Source organism: Lissotriton vulgaris, unplaced genomic scaffold (genome assembly GCF_964263255.1).
Source record: "Lissotriton vulgaris unplaced genomic scaffold, aLisVul1.2 SCAFFOLD_285, whole genome shotgun sequence".
Classification (NCBI taxonomy): Eukaryota; Metazoa; Chordata; class Amphibia; order Caudata; family Salamandridae; genus Lissotriton; species Lissotriton vulgaris.
The window spans coordinates 1,652,715-1,659,535 of NW_028246414.1; positions in this window are offsets into that span (position 1 = coordinate 1,652,715).

The following is a 6,821-nucleotide window of genomic DNA, read 5'->3' on the forward strand; positions in this document are numbered from 1 at the left end:
CCACAATTGATCCACAATATCGTAGCGGTGTTGAAAGAGATGAGGAGAGGTAAATCTCTGGGGTTGGATGGCCTACCACTCAAATACATTCTTAGTGATATTTTAAACAAGACTTTGCCCCAAACATCTGGAATTGTATGAGGCAACAAGAGGTGGATGCTCTCTCAAACATTACAAAGGAAGCAAGGAAGGAAAGGTCTTACCCAGACAGACAGGAGAGTGCAGTCTACCTACCCCTCCAACCACTAAAATGATAAAATCCTGAGCAAAATCATAGCCAATAGATTAACTGAAGTACTAGATTCAATTGATGCACCCAGCAAAAATGGTTTTGTGCAGAGCGGCAGCATCTCACCATTATCCACCGCATCTAGGGAAGGCCCTCTTTTAGAGGTGCTCATTTCATTTCAGGCAACTCAGTCTGAAGCAATGTCAGAATTAGGATGGCTTGGCTTGTGGTTCAATCTCCCCTGTTACTTTGAATGTCAAAATCTCAAAGGGTGCAAAGAATTAATGATGGACTTTAATGCCCCCATTGCTCAGGGGACAAGGCAATGATATGGGTTTGTACATGCATCACTTTTCTTTTGCTTGCATCACATAGTCATTGTTAGACTTGTCAGCTCAAACTGACACTACAGTTTGTATAAGAGAGAGTGCAAACGGGCGAGAACCTACTGTATGAGAGTTTTTACATTCATTCTTTTGGGTTCCTAAAGTAAAATCCGAAAAAAAGGTGGCCCACATGTCATGGACTTCATTTTCCTTTTTTTCAGAAAAGTTTGTCCTTTCAACTTCACACAAGGAGCAAAGCAGAGGATTGAGATGTATCAGCTAACTGATATGGCTTTGACAATGTCACTGCCAATATCAGTGGCAGCAAATACAATCCTTAAACACAGAGTTTAAGCCATTTATATACTTTGGCATTTCATTCTTCAATGCTGTTTGCAGCTGTGAGGGCCTTTTCTACTGTTGGATGATGAAGGCTATATTGAAAAGAAGCATTGGTGTCCAGACACCATCATGTTGATCTTCTCAAAAGTACTTCAGTGTGCAGCAATGAACATATTGTCTACAGCTTGACTGCTCCATATGTTTGTTGTGAAATGGACCATGTAACCTAAGAGTATTAGCAACCAATCTCCAATCCTAGAATTTCTCTTTGCAGTTGTAGTACAGTGGCAGATAAAATATAGGTCTGGCTTGAAAACCTCCATGTCAGATTACTGGCCATCACAAATTTCAGAAACTCCTAATCTTCCTCCAAAGAAAACAGGAGGAGAAACACAAACATGTTGATCTATTTCCAACTGAAGAAGGAACTAGTTTATGATTTTGGTGGTATGGTATTTCCTTAATGAACAAAGCTGCTGTAGTGCTTTTTTCCTTTATTAAAGGTCCCACATGAAATGACTCCTCTGAATGCGTGGTGCTTGGATGCTTTGGGTGATTGTGATTTTCTGTCTCTTGTGCCAGCCAGAGGTTACTAAAGTTGAATGCAGATTATAAGCCTCTAGACTTGGTGTCCTGGCACCTGTAGCTGGGTGGTCTGGTACTTACCATGTTCATTATCACATCATTTCCTTCAGCCACTTTGTATTCTGATGCTGTGACACAGTTACTTGCACGTTTGTTGTTATAAGTTCTGATGGTCCCACGATGCCAAGATGTTCACCTGGCCTCACATTACATACCTAATTGTGGTAAAGTTTGCAATCTTCAATGTATTCTTAATTTTTTATAGTACAAACACAGAACTTCTGTGGAGCCATAGTTAATTTCAAAAGATCAGACTGGAACTAAGGTGGGTAGTGTGGGGGGAGTTGTTTGGGTTTCAAGAAGATGAAGACAGGTGGTGGTTCTTCGGCAGTTTGAATAGACGTGCTTTTCACTTATTTATTTATTTATTTATTTATTTATAAGGTTTTATATAGCGCTAGCTGGACCCAAGAGTATCAGAGCGCTTTCCAGGATAAGTTACACATCAAGAACAGATCAACATAGGGCAATTTGTTAACATAGAATAAGGCATTAGAGGCTTACGAGTGGATAAGGATAAAGAATAATTCAGAAATCCTGTAAAGAAAATGAGGACATTTGAATAAGTAGATAGAGAGTGGTTGAGTAGTTAGATTGAGGATGAAAGTAGGAGAGAGATTATAGAAAAGGTAGTAGGAAGGAGTGAGTAGAGGTAATGCAAAGAGTAAATGGACATAGAGTTCAATATACTTCAGGACCCCAATATTTGTTGAGAAGAAGCAGCTTGAGATTTTTTTTGAAGAGGGGGTAAGAAGGGTTGAAACGAAGATCTTTGGGAAGAGAATTCCAAATAGAGGGTTGAGTCTTTTTATTTTTGAGCTCAGGGGGGATTAGGACAATGGTGCTAGTGCTCCTCATAGTATACCCAGCTTTTTGGAGTTTGTCTGAAAAGTACGAAGGGGTGTTTTGGTGAAGGGCTTTGTGAGTAATGCAGGCAATCTTGTAGGTGGATCTGCCTTCGATTGGAAGCCATTTGATGTTTTTGAAGGACAGGGGAGATGTGATCATGTTGCTTACTATCAGAGTTAAGCCTGGAGAACAGATTTAATCGGGGCAAGGTGGACTTTGGGGGTTACCAGCAAGGGTGGCATTGCCACAGTCAATTCTGGAAAGGACAAGTGATTGTACTACGGATTTAAAGTTTTCAGCTGTAATAAAGGGTTTAATTTTTTTAAGGTGATGTAGAGTGAAGACAGCACCTTTAGCCGATTTTTTTATATGAGGGATGAGATTGAGATTCTGATGGATGCTAATGCCGAGGGATTTGACCGAGTTGGGTGTGGTGAGAGAGCAGTTGAGTGCTTTCATATCACTAATCCAGTATTGGATAGGCAGTGAGTTGTTTTTGGGAGTGAATAGGATGATTTCAGTTTTTTGGGGATTTAGTTTGAGGTGGTTAAGGTGAAACCAGGATTGGATTTTAGGCATGGCATTGTTGAGATGTAAGATGTCGTTGTGGGATTTGATTTTATAACATAGTTGAGTATCGTCGGCATAAAGGTGGTAACTGATTTTAGCTTGTTTAGGACTAAAGGTGAGGGGTTCCATGAAGAGGTTGAAAAGAGTTGGAGAGAGGATAGAGCCTTGTGGGACACCCAGTGAGACAGGTTGAGGTTTGGAGAGGCAGCCGCTGAGTTTAATTTGTTGGGTTCTATTTTGGAGGTAAGAGGTGAACCACTTGAGGACATTGCCGTTAAAACCGAAGCGGTCTTTGAGAGTCTTGAGTAGGGTGACATGATTAACAGTATCAAAGACCGCGGAGAGGTCAAGGAGGATGAGGAGGGAGGATTCGCCTTTATCCAAAGAGCGATGAATATCATCAGTAATGTTGAGCATTGCAGTTTCCGTGCTGCATCCCTTTCTAAAACCTGATTGGAAAACGTCTAGGAGCTTGAAAGTGTCAATGTGATTATCCAATTGTGTCAGGACGCATTTTTCGAGGGCTTTGGAAAGGAAAGGAAGGTTTGAGCTAGAGCGCAAATTGTTTACGTCGTTATGATCCCCTGCAGTGTTCTTGAGGATGGGGGTGATTTGACCTAGGTGGAGGGAAGCAGGAACACTACCTGTAGCAAAGGAAGAGTTGAAAATATTGGTCCATAGTGGGGCAATGATGTAACTGACTGACTGACTGAAGTGCTTATAAAGCGCACGTATGACGCGGCGTCTTGGCGCTGTAGTATAGAGAAATGCAATGGAGCAGTTAGATCTGGGTGAAGAGCCAGGTTTTTAAGGCCTCCCTGAAGCTCAGTTTAGATTTTTGAGCGCGTAACATGGGGGGCAGCGAGTTCCATAGTTTTGCCGCTTGATGGGAAAATGATTTACCTCCCCATCGGGCTCTGCTTGTTCTAGGCTGACACACTAGGTCCTGGTTGGCTGACCTCAGAGTTCGAGAGGGTACGTAACGAGGTGCGTAAGTTCCTGAACGAAATGAGCGGGAAGAGGATCTTTGGTATGCGAGGATGGTTTGAGTTTGGTGATGATGTTGAGAACAGCACTTTCTGATATTGGACAAAATTCACTCCAAGATGCATTGTTTTTTAGCTGGGGGTCAATAGAGTTAGTATCATACTGGGAGAGAGGAGGGGCTGAGGGGGATCAGGTGGAGGGAGGGAAGTGGAAGAAAGTACAGTTGGAATGCTAAGGAGGAGGTGTTGGCTGAGTGGAGGGGGGTGGGGGAGAAAGATTGATCAATCATCTTGACTTTATTGGAAAAGAAACTAGCAATTTCTTCACACCTCTCAATAGTGGCTAGTAATTTTAGAGGGCCTGAGGTGGTTTGTTTTTTGACACTGTTAAAAAGTTCTCTGGGATGATTTCTAGCCTGGTCAAGTTGAGAGCAAGGAAGAAGGCTTTTTCGCTGAAGATGTGCTTTTTGTAGTTGGCTCTGGCTTTTCTGATGAGTACCAAATTAGAAGAGGAAGGTGTATTCCTCCAAATGCGCTCAGACTGCCTGATGGCACGTCTCTCGTTGTTTAGATCAGAATTGAACCAGGATTTGGGCGTTTTTTTTGTGGTTTTAGTTTAGTTGGGGCAATTTGGTCAAGGGCTTCAAGGATAGAATTATTGTAATGATCGGTTAGGTCGGTGGTGCTATGGGAGAGAGGGGGGAGCAGTAATCGAGTTTTAATTGTAGATTCCAACTCGCCAGGGGGAATGAGGTGAAGATTTCGGGTTTGTTTCATTTGTTTGATGCAGCTGGGGGTAGGGGGAGTAGTAGAGCTGTTCAAGGTGAAGAGGATGAAGTGGTGATCTGACCAGTCAACGGGTATGATCTTGGAAAGAGAAGCCAGATCCTTGCTAGAGATAATAGCATCAAGGGTGGCACCCTTAGAGTGCGTTGGATATCGGCAGAGTTGAGTCAAGTCACTCTCGCTGTGCTTTGTTATTATCTCTCATGGTGGTGCTTAAAGGTCCACTCCTTCTCAGTGTCCTCTTATTGTTATCTTGGACAAAAAGAGAAGCTGATGAATAAGAGGATGATAACCAAGCAGCAAGCTTAATGTCCGCCTTTAATCCTACCTCAGATGAAGCAAGCCCTTGTTCCTGTTCTATTTGCTGGCTCGATTTAAATTCTGGTGAACAAGTTACATCCATGACTGCCATTATTGCAGCACTAGAGGAAAAATATTTTGATTTTGCAGGTGGTACCTTCGTTCCAGGAGTGATTTCATCATCATGCTGTTCATAAAAGGATGCAGCAGGTACACCACTTTGCACATTTTTGCCAAAGAATGAAGCAACTTTGATGACAGAATGAGCAGTACTGATGCTCTTTTCAGAGCTGTAAGACATCTTACTGGATGCTTTCTTAGCAGTAGCTAGTCTACGGTGACATCTTCACTTGTTGGTTAGACAAGATGTTCAGACAAACCAAATTCATGATAGGGAGGGACTGGGCCATCTTTGAACTTGGACATGTCTACCTGAAAGCAAGAAGAAATAAGAAGGAAGACGGACAGGCTTATCATTTGTAGTCAATGCAATACATAACATAATAATACATATTAATAATACTGAGAGTAAACTAGGGGTTCCACAAGCCCTAAGTTCGAGGAGAATCCTTCATGTAAAGCAGATATTAGAGATCTATTCAAAAATGTTTTTTCAACATTCAAAATTGTCTTGATTGTTTATAACCTATGTGTGTGACTACAATGTATATCCTGAGCTAACATCAATTAATAAATATAGATAAGCAATTGACAAGTCGTGTATATCTTCTCTTCTTCTTTTTGTTTTTTTTGCGAAGTGATCCTTCTTAAAAAACTCTAGCCGTGCCAACACGTGTTTCGTCCTTGGTGGTATTGGACCACAGACTTCTTCAGGGCTAAGCTAAATTCCAGATATCTCTCTTGTTAACCATAAAAAGCTGTGCTTGACTCTATATTTTTAATAACTCAAAAGTATGTGTTTCCCAGCTCTCCATTCCCGTATGAGACGATACTCCGTCTATTGGTAAAACATCGGATCGCTCCTCACACTTGGAGTTTGGACTCTCATTTAAAATTGCGGTGCCACAGAGCTGGGAAACACATACTTTTGAGTTATTGAAAATATACAGTCAAGCACAGAATTTTATGAGTAACAAGAGAGATATCTGGAATTTAGCTTAGTCCTGAAGAAGTCTGTGGTCCAATACCACCAAGGACGAAACACATGTTGGCACGGCTAGAGTTTTTTAAGAAGGATCACTGCGCAAAAAAAACAAAAATAAAAAGAAGAAGAGAAGAGAAGATATACACGACTTGTCAATTGCTTATCTATATTTATTTATTGATGTTAGCTCAGGATATACATTGTGATCATGTTTGTAAGGTACTGATTTAATCATGCCTGTTTGGTTGTAGATGGGTGGCCTAGACCTTATCCATTGAGCTTTCTGTACTAGTCATATTACTATTATCACAATAACCCAGCGCAATTATCACCCAGCCATCCTTGCTTGTTCTTGTTATGTGTGTGACTACCTAAACCCGCCGAACCATTGAGGCCTACGGCAAAGAGAGAGATGAGATTACCAGGCAATAAATGAGTAGGAAAGTAATTTGTAAAGTATCAGACAGCAAACGAGAGCTCCAACAAAAATTCCTTACATTTTAACAAAAATTAGCAATAATATCTGGAACTCTAGGGTACCAAGGAAAGCACCAGGGAAGTTGATGAAAATCAAATAAGTAAAAAATAATCCTGACCTGCAGACTAAAAACAGTAACCAAACACAATAATCAATCATTTAGAATTGCAATCTGTAAAATGAACAATAATATCGGGGACTGTCC